At 38.9% G+C, this 19,422-nt stretch overlaps 1 non-coding gene across 1 annotated transcript; it reads right to left on the bottom strand.

Annotated features, from left to right (window-relative positions):
- Positions 1-5,103: 5,103 nt before the first annotated feature.
- On the bottom strand, positions 5,104-5,211 carry LOC148564047 (small nucleolar RNA R71). The gene has a single exon (XR_015885059.1). It is a non-coding gene; the product is annotated as a small nucleolar RNA R71 (small nucleolar RNA).
- Positions 5,212-19,422: the final 14,211 nt, after the last annotated feature.

Below are 19,422 nucleotides of genomic sequence, written 5' to 3'. Positions count from 1 at the left end.
CTAACGTTGGCACATGAAATTTCAATGGGGAAGAGCAAAAGTTTGCGCCAACGTTAGCCCCCTAACTTAGAGGCTAACGTTGGCGTCACTAGCACACAAGGCAAGGCCAACGTTAGGGTCAAAGTTAGACCCCTAACGTTGGCACCAACGTCCATACCAGCAGAATGTGCTAGCTGATATGAAAAGTTGGAGCCAAAGTTAGACCCCTAACTTTGGCTCAAACTTTTGGTCCAACTTTTGCTAACCTCAAAACCGGTTCAATTGGTTCACTTCGGTTCTTCTCCAAACTTCAAGAGCAATCAACCAAGGCCTCTTTCAACCCAATTCCACCAAGAGCAAAGGCCCAACTCAAGGCTTGAAGATCATTTGAAGAAAGTGTATAAATAGGATAGAATTCAAGTTCTTCGGGGAGCTTTCCTTTTGGAATTTTCATAAGAGTTTTCGGAGAGCTTTTGTTATTGAGTGAACTTTAAATTCTTTGTTTCCATTGCTTTCAATTTCATTTTACATTTGTCTTGGATCTTGGATTGGAGAATTGAAGAAATTCTGTTTCAATCTCAATCTTGGATCTCTCTGTTTCTTTACTGTTAATTGAATTTCATTTCCGGTTAACTGCTCTTCATCTATTCTCTTGCAATTTACAATTCCCTTGCAATTGTTCTTGTTGGATCTAGGAAGGCATTGAGATCTAGACTTGGTTTTCTAGTCTCTGGGTCCTGAGATCCAAATCCCCAATTTACATTCTGTTTCTTTCCTTTCTATGTTCATTTACTTTTCTGCTTCATATCCGGTTCAATCTCAATTCCCTTTCCCTCTTCTGTTTAATGCAATTCAACTTTTCCTTGTTTAAATTCTGCAAATCCATTCCCTAATTCCTTTTACAATTCCAGCTGTTTACATTTCTTGCACTTTAAGATTCCGTAATTTATATTTCTTGCACTTTAAGTTTCTGCTATTTAATTTCTTGTCCTTTACGTTTCAGCAATTTATTTCTTGTTCTCTTTAATTCCATGCAATTTACATTCTGCAAATCACAAATCACCCAACCAACACTCGATTTGCTTGACTAAATCAACTACTAAACTAAAATTGCTCAATCCTTCAATCCCTATGGGATCGACCTCACTCCCGTGAGTTTTTATTACTTGATGCGACCCGGTACACTTGCCGGTTAGATTTGTGTGTTTTGGGAGAGATTTATTTTTCCTCCAAAATACTCATCAGGTACTGACCGACCTCCCCACACTTAAGGCTTTACACCGTCCTCGGTGCCATCTGTCAAGAATAAAGGGGGGCTGGTAGTAGTATCTTGATGAGCGGATAATTTATACGCTTTTTGGCATTGTTTTTAGTATGTTTTTAGTATATTTTAGTTAGTTTTTATTATGTTTTTATTAGTTTTTATTCAAAAATTATATTTCTAGACTTTACTATGAGTTTGTGTATTTTTCTGTGATTTCAGGTATTTTCTGGCTGAAATTGAGGGACCTGAGCAAAAATCTGATTCAGAGGTTGAAAAAGGACTGCAGATGCTACTGGATTCTGACCTCCCTTCACTAGAAGTGGATTTTCTGGAGCTACAGATACCCAATTGGCGCGCTATTAATTGCGTTGGAAAGTAGATATCCTGGGCTTTCCAGCAATATATAATAGTCCATACTTTGTCCGAGATTTGATGGCCCAAACCAGCATTCCAAGTCAGCATAAAAATTCTGGCATCAAAACGCCAGAACTGGCATAAAAGCTGGAGTTAAACGCCCAAACTGGTACAAAAACTGGCATTTAACTCCAAGAAAAGTCTTTACACGTGAAAGCTTTAATGCTCAGCCCAAGCACACACCAAGTGGGCCCGGAAGTGGATTTCTGCATCATTTACTTATTTCTGTAAACCCTAGGCTACTAGTTCTCTATAAATAGGACCCTTTGCTATTGTATTTTCATCTTGGAATCTTTAGTTCAACTTTTGATCTTTGATTAGCTTTATGCTATCTTAGACGCTTTTGGGAGGCTGGCCTCACGGCCATGCCTAGACTTTTTGTTCTTATGTATTTTCAACGGTGGAGTTTCTACACACCATAGATTAAGGTGTGGAGCTCTGCTGTTCTTCATGAATTAATGCAAAGTACTACTGTTTTCTATTCAATTCACGCCTACTTCTTCTCTAAGATATACACTCGTTCTTCAACTTGATGAATGTGATGATCCGTGACACTCATCATCATTCTTACCTATGAACGCGTGCCTGACAACCACTTCCGTTCAACATGCAAACAAGCTTGAATATGTATCTCTTGGGTTTCTAATCTCAGATTAGAACCTTCGTGGTATAGGCTAGAACTATTGGCGGCCATTCCTGAGATCCGGAAAGTCTAAACCTTGTCCGTGGTATTCCGAGTAGGATCTGGGAAGGGATGACTGTGACGAGCTTCAAACTCGCGAGTGTTGGGCGTAGTGACAGACACAAAAGGATCAATGGATCCTATTCCAACATGATCGAGAACCGACATATGATTAGCCGTGTGATGATAGCGCATTTGGACCATTTTCACTGAGAGGACGGGAGGTAGCCATTGACAACGGTGATGCCCAACATAAAGCTTGCCATGGAAAGGAGTATGAATGATTGGATGAAGGCAATAGGAAAGTAGAAGTTCAGGAAGAACAAAGCATCTTCATACGCTTATCTGAAATTCTCACCAATGAATTACATAAGTATCTCTATCCTATTTTATATTTTATTCATCTTTTAATTATCAATTTTCTATAACCATTTGAATCTGCCTGACTGAGATTTACAAGATGACCATAGCTTGCTTCAAGCCGACAATCTCCGTGGGATCGACCCTTACTCACGTAAGGTTTATTACTTGGACGACCCAGTACACTTGCTGGTTAGTTGTGCGGAGTTGTGATAAAGAGTTGAGATTACAATTGTGCGTACCAAGTTGTTGGCGCCATTGATGATCACAATTTCGTGCACCAAGTTTACGGCGCCGTTGCCGGGGATTGTTCGAGTTTGGACAACTGACGGTTCATCTTGTTGCTTAGATTAGGTAACTTTATTTTATTCTTCAAAATTTTTAAGAATGAATTCTAGAGTTTCAGATGATGCTTTTATCATCACAAAAGCTACTTGATTCCTATCAATTTGGCTGTTGTATGTAATGTCTGCTGAAGCTTGGCTAGTCATGTCTAATCTTTTAGACTAAAGCTTTAGACTAACATTGCATGATTCCTGGAATTCTTATTAAAAATTTTGAAATCCTTATTTTTTTTTCTGAATAATTTTTGAAAAAAATACAAAAAATTTATAAAACCATAAAACCAAAAATAATTTATGTTTCTTGTTTGAGTCTAGTGTCTAATTTTAAGTTTGGTGTCAATTACATTCTCCTAATTTTCAAATATATGCATTATGTTCTTCATTAATCTTTAAGTTGTTCTTGATGATTTCCTTGCTCTGATCTTTAATTTCTCTTATTTTGTGTGTGTTTGTTGTTTCTCATATGCATGCTCAATTTGTTAGTATCTCTAATATGAAAATTTCTAAGTTTGGTATCTTGCATGCATTGTTTATTTGATCTTAGTTCTTCATGATTTAGTTTCATTTTGTTATTATTTTCTAAAAATTCAAAAAAAATTTCAAAATTATGTCTTTTCAAGTCAATAATACAGAGAATTGAAGATTCAGAACATTCAGCAGAGGAATTAAACAGAAAAAGCTGGGGGTTCAAAACGCCCAGTGAGGAAGGAAAACTGGCGTTTAAACGCCAGCCAGGGTACCTGGCTGGGCGTTAAACGCCCAAAAGGGTAGTATTTTGGGCGTTAAACGCCAGAATGGATACCATTCTGGGCGTTTAACGCCAGGATGGCACAAGAGGGAAGATTTTGTTTTCAATTCAAATCTTTTTCAAATTTTCATAATTTTTCAAAATCAAATCTTTTTCAAATCATATCTTTTCAATCATATCTTTTCAAAATAAAATCCTTTCCATTTTTTTTACTATTTTCGAAAATCCTTGCTAACAATTAGTGATTTGATTCAAAAATTTCTTCCTTATTAAGAAAGGTTCAATAATTGAATTTTAGAATCATATCTTTTAAATTTCTTGTTAGCCAAGACATTAATTTTAAAAATAAAATCTTTTTAATCATTTGTCAATCATATCTTTTTAAAACCATATTTTCTCAATCATATCTTCTCAACCACATCTTTTTCAAAAATGATTTTCAATCATATCTTTTTGATTTCTAATTTCAAAATCTTTTTCAAAATCACTTAATTACTTTCTCAATTTAAATTTTCGAAAATCATCAACCAATTTTTCAAAATTTCTTTTAATTATTTCAAAATCTTTTTAAAATTAATTCTTTCCCTCTTCCCACATCCTTCTATTTAAGGACTAACACTCCTCCATTATCAGCAATTCAGACTCTCTCTATAAGTTCGAATTCTCATCTCTACCTTTTCCTTCTATTCTTTTTTTTTTCCTCTGACATCTCAAGGAATCTCTATACTGTGACATAGAGGATTCCATACTTTCTTCTCCTCTTTTTCATATGAGCAGGAGCAAGGACAAAGGCATTCTTGTTGAAGCTGATCCTGAACCTGAAAGGACCTTGAAGAGAAAGCTAAGAGAAGCTAAAGCACAACTCCTTGTAGAGGACCTAACAGAAATTTTTAAACAAGAAGAAGCCATGGCAGCCGAAAACAACAACAATGCCAACAATGCAAGGAAGGTGCTTGGTGACTTTACTGCACCTACTCCCAACTTCTATGGGAGAAGCATCTCTATCCCTGCCATTGGAGCAAACAACTTTGAGCTTAAGCCTCAATTAGTTTCTCTGATGCAACAGAATTGCAAGTTTCATGGACTTCTATTGGAAGATCCTCATCAGTTTTTAGCTGAATTTTTGCAAATCTGTGACACTGTTAAGACCAATAGGGTTGATCCCGAGGTCTAATGGCTTATGCTTTTTCCCTTTGCTATAAGAGACAGAGCTAGAATATGGTTGGATTCACAACCTAAGGAAAGCCTGAACTCTTGGGAAAAGCTGGTCAGTACTTTTCTGGCCAAATTCTTTCCACCTCAAAAATTGAGTAAGCTTAGAGTGGAAGTCCAGACCTTCAGACAGAAGGAAGGTGAATCCCTCTATGAAGCCTGGGAAAGATACAAGCAATTGATCAGAAGGTGTCCTTCTGACATGCTTTCAGAATGGAGCATCATAGGTATCTTCTATGATGGTCTGTCTGAACTATCCAAGATGTCATTGGACAGCTCTGCTGGAGGATCTCTTCATTTGAAGAAGATTCCTGTAGAAGCTCAGGAACTCATTGAAATGTCGCAAATAACCAATTCATGTACACTTCTGAAAGCAATCCTGTGAATAATGGAACAAATCAGAAGAAAGGAGTTCTTGAGATTGATACTCTGAATGCCATATTGGCTCAGAACAAAATATTGACTCAGCAAGTCAATATAATTTCTCTCTGTCTGGCATGCAAGCAGCAACAGGCAGTACCAAAGAAGCTTCATCTGAAGAAGAAGCTTATGATCCTGAGAATCCAGCAATGGAAGAGGTGAATTACATAGGAGAACCCTATGGAAACACCTATAACCCTTCATGGAGAAATCACCAAAATCTCTCATGGAAGGACCAACAGAGGCCTCAACAAGGTTTCAACAATAGTAATGGTGGAAGAAATAGGTTTAGCAATAGCAAGCCTTTTCCATCATCTTCTCAGCAACAGACAGAGAATTCTAAGCAGAGCTACTCTGACTTAGCAACCATAGTCTCTGATCTAATTAAAACCACTCAAAGTTTCGTGACTGAAACAAGATCCTCCATTAGAAATTTAGAGGCACAAGTGGGTCAGTTGAGTAAGAAAATTACTAAACTCCCTCCTAGTACTCTCCCAAGCAATACAGAAGAGAACCCAAAAAGAGAGTGCAAGGCCATCAATATAACCCACACGGCCGAACCTGGAGAGGAGGAAGAGGCAGTGATTTCCACTGAGGAAGACCTCAATGGACGTCCACTGGCCTCCAAGGAGTTCCCTAATGAGGAACCATGGGAATCTGAGGCTCATACAGAGACCATAGAGATTGCATTAAACTTGCTTCTGCCATTCATGAGCTCTGATGAGTATTCTTCCTCTGAAGAGGATGAAGATGTTACTGAAGAGCAAGTTGCCAAGTACCTTGGAGCAATCATGAAGCTTAATGCCAAGTTATTTGGTGATGAGACTTGGGAGGATGAACCCTCCTTGCTCACCAAAGAACTGGATGACTTGACTAGGCAGAGATTACCTCAGAAGAGACAGGATCCTGGAAAGTTCTCAATACCTTGTACCATAGGCACCATGACCTTTGAGAAGGCTCTGTGTAATCTGGGGTCAAGTATAAACCTCATGCCACTCTCTGTAATGGAAAAGCTGGGGATCCTTGAGGTACAAGCTACAAGAATCTCACTAGAGATGACAGACAATTCAAGGAAACAGGCTTATGGATTTGTAGAGGATGTCTTGGTAAAGGTTGAAGGCCACTACATGCCTGCTGATTTCATAATCCTAGACACTGGGAAGTGTACGGATGAATCCATCATCCTTGGCAGACCCTTCCTAGCCACATCAAAAGCTGGGATTTATGTTGACAGAGAAGAATTGGTCCTTCAAGTGAATGAGGACTCCCTTGTGTTTAAAGCTCAAGGATCTCCCTTTGCAACCATGGAGAGGAATCATGAAGAACTTCTTTCAATACAGAGTCAAAAAGAGCCCCCAAATTCAAACTCTAAGTTTGGTGTTGGGAGGCTGATGAGCGGATAATTTATACGCTTTTTGGCATTATTTTAAGTAGTTTTAAGCATATTTTAATTACTTTTTAGTATATTTTTATTAGTTTTTATTCAAAATTCACATTTCTGGACTTTACTATGAGTTTGTGTGTTTTTCTGTGATTTCAGGTATTTTCTGGCTGAAATTGAGGGACCTGAGCAAAAATCTGATTTAGAGGCTGAAAAAGGACTGCAGATGTTGTTGGATTCTGACCTCCCTGCACTCAAAATGGATTTTCTAGAGCTACAAAAGACCAATTGGCGCGCTCTCAATTGTTTTGGAAAGTAGACATCTAGGGCTTTCTAGAAATATATAATAGTTCATACTTTGCCCAAAGATAAACGACGTAAACTGGCGTTTAACGCCAGTTCCATGTTCCATTCTAGCGTTAGACGCCAGAAACAGGTTACAAGTTGGAGTTAAATGCCCAAAACAGGTTACAACCTGGCGTTTAACTCCAGAAACAGCCTAGGCACGTGTAAAGCAAAAGTCTCAGCCCCAGCACACACCAAGTGTTCCCCGGAAGTAGATTTCTGTACTATCTATCGTAGTTTACTCATTTTTTGTAAACCTAGGTTACTAGTTTAGTATTTAAACAACTTTTAGAGATTTATTTTGTACCTCATGATATTTTACACATTTTATATTGTATTTCTGATGGCATGAGTCTCTAAACCCCATGGTTGGGGGTGAGGAGCTCTGCTGTGTCTCGATGAATTAATGTAATTACTTATGTTTTCTATTCAATCACGCTTGTTTCTATTCTAAGATACTCGCTTGTACTTAACCGTGATGAATGTGATGATCCGTGACACTCATCATCATTCTCAACCTATGAACGCGTGCCTGACAACCACTTCCGTTCTACCTTAGATTGAGTGTGTATCTCTTAGCCTCTTGGTTCATGATCAGAGTCTTCGTGGTATAGGCTAGGATTATTGGCGGCCATTCCTGAGATCCGGAAAGTCTAAACCTTGTCTGTGGTATTCTTAGTAGGATCTGGGATGGGATGACTGTGACGAGCTTCAAACTCACAAGTGCTGGGCGTAGTGGCAGACGCAAAAGGATCAATGGATCCTATTCCAACATGATTGAGAACCGACACATGATTAGCCGTGCAGTGACAGCGCATTTGGACCATTTTCACCGAGAGGACAGATGGTAGCCATTGACAATGGTGATCCACCAACATACAACTTGCCATGGAAGGAGACCTGCGTGCGTGAAGAAGAAGACAGTAGGAAAGCAGAGATTCAGAAGACAGAGCATCTCCAAAACCTCAATCTGTTCTCCATTACTGCATAACAAGTACTATTTAATTTATGCTTTTTACTTTTCATAAATATAATCACTCTTATCATTGATTTCCTGACTAAGAATTACAAAATAACCATAGCTTGCTTTAAGCCGACAATCTCCGTGGGATCGACCTTTACTCACGTAAGGTATTACTTGGACGACCCAGTGCACTTGCTGGTTAGTGGTACGAGTTGTGAAAAGTGTGATTTACAATTCGTGCACCAAGTTTTTGACACCGTTGCCGGTGATTGTTCGAGTTTGGACAACTGACGGTTTATTTTGTTGCTTAGATTAGGAAAAATTTTTCTTTTTGGTTTAGAGTCTTCTATTATTATTTTTGGTTAAAATTTTAAAATCCTTATTTTATTTTTCTAAATTATTTTCGAAAATTTTTAAAACCAATAAATTCATGATTTAGTCTTCTGTTTGAGTTTAGTTTCATATTTTAAGTTTGGTGTCAATTGCATGTTTTTATTTTCCTTTAAATTTTCGAATTTGTGTTCATTGTTCTTTCTTGATCTTCAAGTTGTTCTTGCTATTTTTCTTGTTTGATCTTTAGTTTTTCCTGTTCTGTGTCTTTTCTTGTTTTTCTTGTGCGTTTTCAAATGATCAGTATTCAAAAAATTTATATACATTAAATACCTTTTTAAAAAAAAAACACGTTAAATTTATAGCTCAGTTGGCTAGAGCGTTGTGCTTATGTTCTTGGTAATTGGGTATCTTCCTTTTAAAACTTTTTCAAAAATAATTTTTCTTTGATTAAATCTTGTGTCAAACTTTTAAGTTTGGTGTTCTCTTGTTATTTTTCTTTAATTTTCAAAAATTTATTTTTAATTTTCTAAAAGTTTTAAGCTTGGTGTTCTTTTTATGTTCTTTAGTCTTTGAATTTTATTCTTGTTGTTCTTGTGAGTCTTCAAGGTGTTCTTGAGTCTTCTTGTATTTTGATCTTAAAATTTTTAAGTTTGATGTTCCTTGGTGTTTTCCCTCCAAAATTTTTGAAAAACAAGGAGCATTAGATTTAAAAATTTTAAGTCTTGTGTCTTTTGTGTGTTCTTCTCTTTCCTCATAAAATTCAAAAAAAAAAAATCCTTTCCTTTTATTGCTCATAATTTTCGAATTCATTAGGTTGATTTGGTCAAAATTTTTAAAATCATATCTTTTTCAAAATCTTATCTTATCTTTTCCAATCTCAAATTTTAAAATCATACATTTTTCAAATCTTTTTAATTAATTACTTATTTTAATTTTCAATTTCCTTTTTATCTATTTTTCTAATTTTCAAAATTATAGTTAATTTTTTTATTATTTTATTTTATTTTATTTTCCTTTTAATTTTCGGTATAAAAAAAATTTAAAAATAAAAAATAAAAAATAAAAAATATTTTTTTTTTATATTTTACAATCCACATCATCTCCCTTTCTCCATCATGGATCCAAGTAGAAATGAACAGTCCATAAGGACTCTGGGGTCATATGCTAATCCTACTATTGCTGCATATGGGAGTAGTATCTGTATACCTCCCATCAAAGCAGGCAGTTTTGAGCTAAATCCTCAGCTCATTGTCATGGTGCAGTAAAACTGCCAGTATTTCGGTCTTCCACAGGAAGAACCTACTGAGTTTCTGGCACAGTTCTTGCAAATTGCTGACACAGTACATGACAAGGAAGTAGATCAGGATGTCTACAGATTGTTACTGTTTCCATTTGATGTAAAAGATCATGCTAAGAGGTGGTTAAATAACCAACCTACAGCAAGCATAAGAACATAGAAACAGTTATCAGACAAATTCTTGAATCAATATTTCCTTCCAAAAAGGATGACACAGCTAAGGTTGGACATCCAAGGCTTTAAACAAGAGGATGATGAATCCCTTTATTAACGCCTGGGAGAGGTACAAAGGGATGCTAAGGAAATGCCCCTCTGAAATATTTTCAGAGTGGGTGCAATTAGACATCTTCTACTATGGGCTTACAGAAAAAGCTCAGATATCTCTAGACCACTCAGCTGGTGGTTCTATACACATGAGAAAGACTATTGAAGAGGCTCAAGAGCTTATTAATATAGTTGCTAGAAATTAGCATCTGTACATAAGTAATGAGTCCTCCATGAAAGAAGAAGTTAAGGCAGTATCAACTGACTTTAGTCCTCAGGAACAAGTTGCTGAACTCAATCAGCAACTATCTTCTATAACAAGGCAGATAGCAAAAGTTAAGGAGATGCTACAAGAAACAAAAATGCTAACAAGGATATGGAATCACAATTGAATCAGACAAAACAACAGTTATCAAAATAGATAACAGAGGAGTGCCAAGCAGTTCAATTAAGAAGTAGAAAAATATTAAATACCTCAACTCAAAGCAGTAGAAAGCCAAGAAAAGAACAACTGACAGAGGATGAGCAACCTGCTACCCAAAATCCCTTTGAGGATAGTAAGAGCCCAGAGAGGAATAAGTCTGGCATTCAAACGCCAGAAAAAGGGTGAAAAACTGGCGTTAAACACCCAATCCATGTTCAGTTCTGGCGTTCAAACGCCAGTGAGGGATCAGGAACCTGCAAGTGCTGATAATAACTCCCTCAAGAAGGCTTCTCAACCTGCCTCTGTAGGAAATAAACCTGCAGCAACTAAGGTTGAAGAATATAAAGCCAAAATGCCTTATCCTCAGAAACTCCACCAAGCGGAACAGGATAAACAATTTGCCCGCTTTGCAGACTATCTCAGGACTCTTGAAATAAATATTCCATTTGCAGAGGCACTTGAGCAAATACCCTCTTATGCTAAGTTCATGAAAGAGATCTTAAGTCATAAGAAGGATTGGAGAGAAACAGAAAAAGTTTTTCTCATTGAAGAGTACAGTGCAGTCATCCTAACAAGCTTACCAGAGAAGCTAAGGATCCCGGAAGCTTTATGATACCATGCACACTAGAGGGTACTTGTACCAAGACAGTTCTATGCGACCTTGGGGCAAGTATCAATCTAATCCCTGCATCTACTATCAGAAAGCTTGGCTTGGCTGAAGAGGTCAAACCAACCCGGATATGTCTTCAACTTGCTGATGGCACCATTAAATATCCGTCAGGCATAATTGAGGACATGATTGTCAAGGTTGGGCCATTTGCCTTTCCCACTGACTTTGTAGTGCTGGAGATGGAGGAGAACAAAAGTGCAACTCTCATTATAGGAAGACCCTTCCTAGCAACTGGACGAACCCTCATTGATGTCCAAAAAGGGGAGGTGACCTTAAGAGTCAATGAGGACGAGTTCAAGCTCAATGCTGTTGAGGCAATGAAGCATCCAAACACATCAAAAGACTACATGCGTGTTGATATTATTGACTCCCTGGTAAAGGAGATCAACATGGTTAAGAGTCTCGAATTAGAGCTAGAAGATATCTTTAAAGATCCAGCCTGATCTGGAGGAATCAGAGGAAATAAAAGAGCCTCTGAAATTTCCTCAGGAAGAGGAGAAACCTCCTAAACCCGAGCTTAAACCACTACCATCATCCCTGAAATACGCATTTCTGGGAGAAGGTGACACTTTTCCGGTGATCATAAGCTCTGCTTTAAATCCACAAGAAGAGAAAGCACTACTTCAAGTACTAAGGACACACAAGGCAGCTCTTGGGTGGTCCATAAGTGATCTTAAGGGCATCAGCCCAGCAAGATGCATGCACAAGATCCTATTGGAGGACGATGCTAAGCCAGTGGTTCAACCACAGAGGCGGCTAAATCCAGCCATGAAGGAGGTGGTGCAGAAAGAGGTCACCAAGTTACTGGAGGCTGGAATTATTTATCCCATTTCTGATAGCCCCTGGGTGAGCCCTGTCCAAGTTGTCCCCAAGAAGGGAGGCATGACATTGGTTCATAATGAAAAAAATGAACTGGTTCCTACAAGAACAGTTACAGGGTGGCGTATGTGTATTGATTACAGAAGGCTCAATACAGCCACCAGGAAGGATCACTTTCCTTTACCATTCATAGACCAGATGCTAGAAAGACTAGCAGGTCATGAATACTACTGCTTATTGGATGGCTATTCAGGTTATAACCAAATTGTAGTAGATCCTCAGGACCAAGAGAAAACAACATTCACATGTTCTTCTGGAGTGTTTGCCTACAGAAGGATGTCTTTTGGTCTGTGCAATGCACCTGTAACCTTTCAGAGATGCATGCTCTCTATCTTCTCTAATATGGTAGAGAAATTTCTGGAAGTCTTCATGGATGACTTTTCAGTATTTGGAGATTCATTCAGCTCCTGCCTTGACCATTTAGCACTTGTTCTGAAAAGATGCCAAGAGACTAACCTAGTTTTAAACTGAGAAAAATGTCACTTTATGGTGACTGAAGGAATTGTCCTTGGGCATAAAATTTCAAACAAGGGAATAGAGGTGGATCAAGCTAAAGTGGAAGTAATTGAAAAATTACCACCACCTGCCAATGTTAAGGCAATCAGAAGCTTTCTGGAGCATGCATGATTCTATAGGAGGTTTATAAAGGATTTTTCAAAAATTGCAAAACCTCTGAACAATCTGCTAGCTGTTGACACGCCATTTGTGTTTGACACAGAGTGTCTGCAGGCGTTTGAAACTCTGAAAGCTAAGCTGGTCACAGCACCAGTTATTTCTGTACCAGACTGGACATTACCATTTGAACTAATATGTGATGCTAGTGACCATGCCATCGGTTCAGTATTGGGACAGAAGCATAACAAGGTTCTGCATGTCATTTATTATGCTAGCCATGTTTTAAATGATGCCCAGAAAAATTACACAACCACAGAAAAAGAATTGCTTGCAGTGGTTTATGCCATTGACAAGTTTAGATCATACTTAGTAGGATCAAAAGTGATTGTGTATACTGACTATGCTGCTCTTAAATATCTACTCACAAAGCAGGATTCAAAACCCAGGCTCATAAGATGGGTGTTGCTTCTGCAAGAGTTTGATATAGAAATAAGAGACAGAAAAGGGATAGAGAACCAAGTGGCTGATCATCTGTCCCGGATAGAGCCAGTAGAAGGGACGTCCTTTCCCTCTATTGAGATCTCTGAAACCTTTCCGGATGAGCAATTGTTTGCCATTCAGGAAACACCATGGTTTACAGACATTGCAAACTATAAAGCTGCAAGATTCATACCCAAGGAGTACAACAGGCAACAAAAGAAAAAATTAATTACTGATGCAAAGTACTACCTGTGGGATGAACCATATCTCTTTAAGAGATGTGCAGACGGAATAATCCGTAGGTGTGTGCCTAGAGAAGAAGCACAGAAGATCCTATGGCATTATCATGGATCACAATATGGAGGACATTTCGGAGGTGAGCGAACAGCCATAAAAGTCCTCCAATGTGGCTTCTACTGGCCCACTCTCTATAAAGACTCTCGAGAGTTTGTGCGTAACTGTGACAGCTGCCAGAGAGCTGGTAATCTACCTCATAGTTATGCCATGCCTCAGCAAGGGATCTTAGAGATTGAGTTGTTTGACGTATGGGGTATTGACTTCATGGGGCCTTTCCCACCATCAAACTCAAACACTTATATTTTGGTTGCAGTCGACTATGTATCCAAATGGGTAGAGGCCATTGCAACACCCACCAATGATACTAAGACAGTGCTGAAGTTCCTCCAGAAATATATCTTCAGCAGGTTTGGTGTCCCTAGAGCACTAATCAGTGATGGGGACACTCACTTCTGCAACAAACAGCTTTACTCTGCTATGGTCCGATATGGAATTAGCCACAAGGTGGTAACTCCATATCATCCACAGACAAATGGGCAAGCTGAAGTCTCTAATAGAGAACTAAAAAGAATCCTGGAACGAACTGTAAGTACCCGTAGAAAGGATTGGGCAAGAAGCTTGGATGACGCTCTGTGGGCATACAGAACAGCATTCAAGACTCCTATAGGGACCTCTCCATACCAGCTTGTGTATGGTAAGGCCTGTCATCTGCCCGTGGAACTGGAGCATAAGCCCTACTGGGCAACCAGGTTCCTAAACTTTGATGCCAAATTAGCTGGAAAAAAAAGATTGCTCCAGCTGAATGAGCTAGAGGAATTCAGACCCACTGCTTTCGAAAATACCAAGCTTTACAAAGAGAAAGCAAAAAGGTGGCATGACAGAAAGCTGTCATCTAGAGTCTTTGAACCAGGACAGAAGGTTCTGCTGTTTAACTCTAGGCTCAGATTATTCCCCGGGAAACTAAAATCCCGGTGGAGGGGACCATATGTGATTACAAGTGTATCACCATATGGCTATGTGGAGCTTCAAGACATTGATTCTAATAAGAAGTTCATTGTTAATGGATAGAGAGTCAAGCATTATCTTGAAGGCAATGTTAAGCAAGAATGCTCAAAGCTGAGACTAGATTAAAAGCTCAGTGAGGTCCAGCTAAAGACAATAAAGAAGCGCTTATTGGAAGGCAACCCAATGTTTACTTATCTATGTTAATTTTCTGTTTTTCATTTTTATTTTATGTTTTCTTTAGGATGATGATCATGTGGAGTCACAAAAATCAAAGCAAAATAAAAAACAGCATTAAAAACAGCTCACCCTGGAGGAAGAGCTTACTGGCGTTTAAACGCCAGTAAGAAGCATCAGACTGGCGTTTAACGCCAGAAAGAAGCAGCAGTCTGGCGTTAAACGCCAGAAACAAGCACCAACTTGGTGTTAAACTCCAATAAAGGGAGAAAAGCTGGCGTTTAACGCCAGAAACAAGCAGCAGTCTGGTGTTAAACGCCAGGATTGCACTCTAAGGGCATTTACACGCCTAAATGGAGCAGGGATGCTAAGTCCTTGCCCCCTCCCATCTCCTCCTTTCTTTCTTCTTTTGCTCAAGGACGAGCAAAATTTTAAGTTTGGTGTGGAAAAAGCCCCGCTTTTTAATTTTCCATAACCATATGGCACCTTCCATGAGATTAGAGAAGAGCAAAGAGCTATGAGGGAGGAGCAACAAAGGCAAGGAAGAGACATAGAGGAGCTCAAGAGCACCATTGGTTCTTCAAGAGGAAGAAGACGCCACCCTTACTAAGGTGGACCCGTTCCTTAATCTCCTTGTCTATTTATTTTTTCTGTTTTCGTTCTCTATGCTTTATGCTTATTTATGTTTGTGTCTTTATTACATGATCATTAGTGTCTAGTGTCTATGACTTAAAGCTATGAATGTCCTATGAATCCATCACCCTTCTTAAACGAATAATGTTTTTAATCACAAAAGAACAAGAAGTACATGATTTCAAATTCATCCTTTAAATTAGTTTAATTATTTTGATGTGGTGACAATACTTTTTGTTTCTCTGAATGAATGCTTGAACAGCGCATATTTATGAATTTGTTGTTTATGAATGTTAAAATTGTTGGCTCTTGAAAGAATGATGAAAAAGGAGAAATGTTATTTGATAATCTGAAAAATCATAAAATTGATTCTTGAAGCAAGAAAAAGCAGTGAAAAGCAAAAGCTTGCGAAAAAAAATGGCGAAAAAAAAAGAGAAAGAGAAAGAAAAAGCAAGCAGAAAAAGCCAAGAGCTCTTTAAACCAAAAGGCAAGAGCAAAAAGCCACTAACCCTTTAAACCATAAGGCAAGGGTAAAATAAAAAGGATCCAAGGCTTTGAGCATTAATGGATAGGAGGGCCCGAAGGAATAAAAGCTTGGCCTAAGCGGCTAAACCAAGCTGTTCCTAACCTTGTGCTTGTGGCGTGAAGGTGTCAAGTGAAAAGCTTGAGACTGAGCGGTTAAAGTCGAGGTCCAAAGCAAAAAGAGTGTTTTTAAGAACTCTGGACACCTCTAATTGGGGACTTTAGCAAAGCTGAGTCACAATCTGAAAAGGTTCACGCAGTTATGTGTCTGTGGCATTTATGTATCCGGTGGTAATACTGGAAAACAAAGTGCTAGGGCCACGGCCAAGACTCATAAAGCAGCTGTGTTCAAGAATCAACATACTGAACTAGGAGAATCAATAACACTATCTAAATTCTGAGTTCCTATAGATGCCAGTCATCATGAGCTTCAAAGGATAAAGTGAGATGCCAAAACTGTTCAGAGGCAAAAAGCTACTAGTCCCGCTCATCTAATTGGAACTAAGTTTCATTGATATTTTGGAATTTATAGTATATTCTCTTCTTTTTATCCTATTTGATTTTCAGTTGCTTGGGAACAAGCAACAATTTAAGTTTGGTGTTGTGATGAGCGGATAATTTATATGCTTTTTGACATTGTTTTTAAGTAGTTTTCAGCATATTTTAATTACTTTTTAGTATATTTTATTAGTTTTTATTCAAAATTCACATTTTTGGACTTTACTATGAGTTTGTGTGTTTTTCTATGATTTTAGGTATTTTTTTGCTGAAATTGAGGGACCTGAGCAAAAATCTGATTCAGAGGCTGAAAAAGGACTGCAGATGCTGTTGGATTTTGACCTTCTTGCACTCGAAATGAATTTTCTAGAGCTACAGAAAACCAATTGGTGTGCTCTTAATTGCGTTGGAAATTAGACATCCAAGGCTTTCCAGAAATATATAATAGTTCATACTTTGCTCAAAGATAAACGACATAAACTGGAGTTTAACGCCAGTTCCATGTTCCATTCTGGCGTTAGACGCCAGAATCAGGTTACAAGTTGGAGTTAAATGCCCAAAACAGGTTACAACCTGGCGTTTAACTCCAGAAACAGCTTAGGCATGTGTAAAGCTCAAGTCTCAGCCCCAACACACATCAAGTGGGCCCCAGAAGTGGATTTCTGAACTATCTATCGTAGTTTACTCATTTTATGTAAAACTAGGTTACTAGTTTAGTATTTAAACAACTTTTTGAGATTTATTTTATACCTCATGACATTTTACACATTTTATATTGTATTTATGACGGCATGAGTCTCTAAACCCCATGGTTGGGGGTGAGGAGCTCTGCTGTGTCTCGATGAATTAATGTAATTACTTCTAGTTTCTATTCAATCACGCTTGTTTCTATTCTAAGATACTCGCTTGTACTTAACCGTGATGAATGTGATGATCCGTGACACTCATCATCATTTTCAACCTATGAACGCGTGCCTGACAACCACTTCTGTTCTACCTTAGATTGAGTGTGTATTTCTTAGCTTCTTGGTTCATGATCAGAGTCTTCGTGGTATAGGCTAGGATTATTCCGAGTAGGATCTGGAATGGGATGACTGTGATGAGCTTCAAACTCACAAGTTCTGGGCGTAGTGACAGACACAAAAGGATCAATGGATCCTATTCCAACATGAGTGAGAACCGACAGATGATTAGCCGTGCAGTGACAGCGCATTTGGACCATTTTCACTGAGAGGACGGATGGTAGCCATTGACAACGGTGATCCACCAACATACAGCTTGCCATGGAAGGAGACATGCGTGCGTGAAGAAGAAGACAATAGGAAAGCAGAAATTCAGAAGACAGAGCATCTCCAAAACCTCAATCTGTTCTCCATTACTACATAACAAGTACTATTTAATTTATGCTTTTTACTCTTCATAAATATAATCACTCTTATCTTTGATTTCCTGACTAAGAATTATAAAATAACCATAGCTTGCTTCAAGCCGACAATCTCCGTGGGATCGACCCTTACTCACGTAAGGTATTACTTGGATGACCCAGTGCACTTGCTGGTTAGTGGTATGAGTTGTGAAAAGTGTGATTTATAATTCGTGCACCAGAGGCCATCATCATGCTTTGAGAATCTGTGAGGCTCCATGAGAGCCCACTGTCATGCTATTGACATTAAAGAAGCACTTGTTGGGAGGCAACCCAATTTTATTTAATCATATCTATTTATTTTCCATTGTTATTTTATGTTTTCTGTAGGTTGATGATCATGTGAAGTCACAAAAATAACTGAAAAAGCAAAAATAGGATGAAAAATAGTATTAAAAATAGCACACCCTGGAGGAGAAGCTTACTGGCGTTTAAACGCCAGTAAGGGTAGCAGAATGGGCGTTAAACGCCCAGTCTGGCACCATTCTGGGTGTTTAACGCCAGAAAGGGGCACAGAGCTGGCGTTTAAACGCCAGAAAAGGGAGAAAAGCTGGCGTTAAACGCCAGGATTGGCAATCAAGGGGGCGTTTACACGCCAACATGGTGCAGGGATGAGAAATCCTTGACACCTCAGGATCTGTGGACCCCACAGGATCCCCACCTACCTCACCTCTCTCTTCTTCACACTTTCCCATAATACCCTTCCCCAAATACCCTTCACCAATCACTTCAATACCTCTTCCCCAAAAACCCCTCACCTATCAAATCCTACCCTCTTCTCCATAATCTCTTCACCAATCCACATCCATCCATCATAAAACCCCACCTACCTCAGCATTCAAATTCAAACCACTTTCGCTCCCAAACCCACCCATACATGGCCAAACCCTACCCCTCTCTCCACTCTTATATAATTCAATCTTCACTCCTTCATTTTCACACATCATACACACTACTTACCCCCTTCGCCGAACCACTAAACCCCCCTCCATCTCCTCTATTTCCTCCTCTTCTACTCTTTTCTTTCTTCTTTTGCTCGAGGACGAGCAAACCTTCTAAGTTTAGTGTGGTAAAAGCGTTGCTTTTTGTTTTTTCATAACCATTTATGGCACCTAAGGCCAGAGAAACCTCTAGAAAGAGGAAAGGGAAGGCAAAAGCTTCCACCTCCGAGTCATGGGAGATGGAGAGATTCATCTCAAGGATGCATCAATACCACTTCTATGAAGTTGTGGCTAAGAAGAAGGTGATCCCTGAGGTCCCTTTCAAGCTCAAAAAGGGTGAATATCTAGAGATCCGACATGAGATTCGAAGAAGAGGTTGGGAAATTCTCACCAACCCCATTCAACAAGTCGGAATCTTAATGGTTCAAGAGTTTTATGCCAATGTATGGATCACCAAGAACCATGATCAAAGTGTGAACCCGGACCCAAAGAATTGGCTCACATTGGTCCGGGGGGAAATGCTTAGATTTCAGTTCGGAAAATGTAAGGTTGGCATTCAACTTGCCCATGATGCAAGGAGATGCACGCCCCTACACTAGAAGGGTCAACTTTGATCAAAGGTTGGACCAAGTCCTCATAGACATCTGTGAAGAGGGCGCTCAATGGAAATGAGATTCAAGAGGGAAGCCGGTTCAGCTAAGAAGGCATGACCTCAAGCCCGTGGCTAGGGAATGGTTAGAGTTCATCCAACGCTCAATCATTTCCACTAGCAACTGGTCTGAAGTTACTATAGACCGGGCTATCATGATCCATAGCATCATGATTGGAGAGGAAGTAGAAGTTCATGAGGTTAT

The sequence above is a fragment of the Arachis ipaensis genome, chromosome B5, assembly GCF_059453495.1.
Source record: "Arachis ipaensis isolate K30076 ecotype BB chromosome B5, ASM5945349v1, whole genome shotgun sequence".
NCBI lineage: Eukaryota > Viridiplantae > Streptophyta > Magnoliopsida > Fabales > Fabaceae > Arachis > Arachis ipaensis.
The sequence above is the reverse complement of the archived record's forward strand: the minus strand, read 5'-3'. Positions and strand labels throughout refer to the sequence as shown.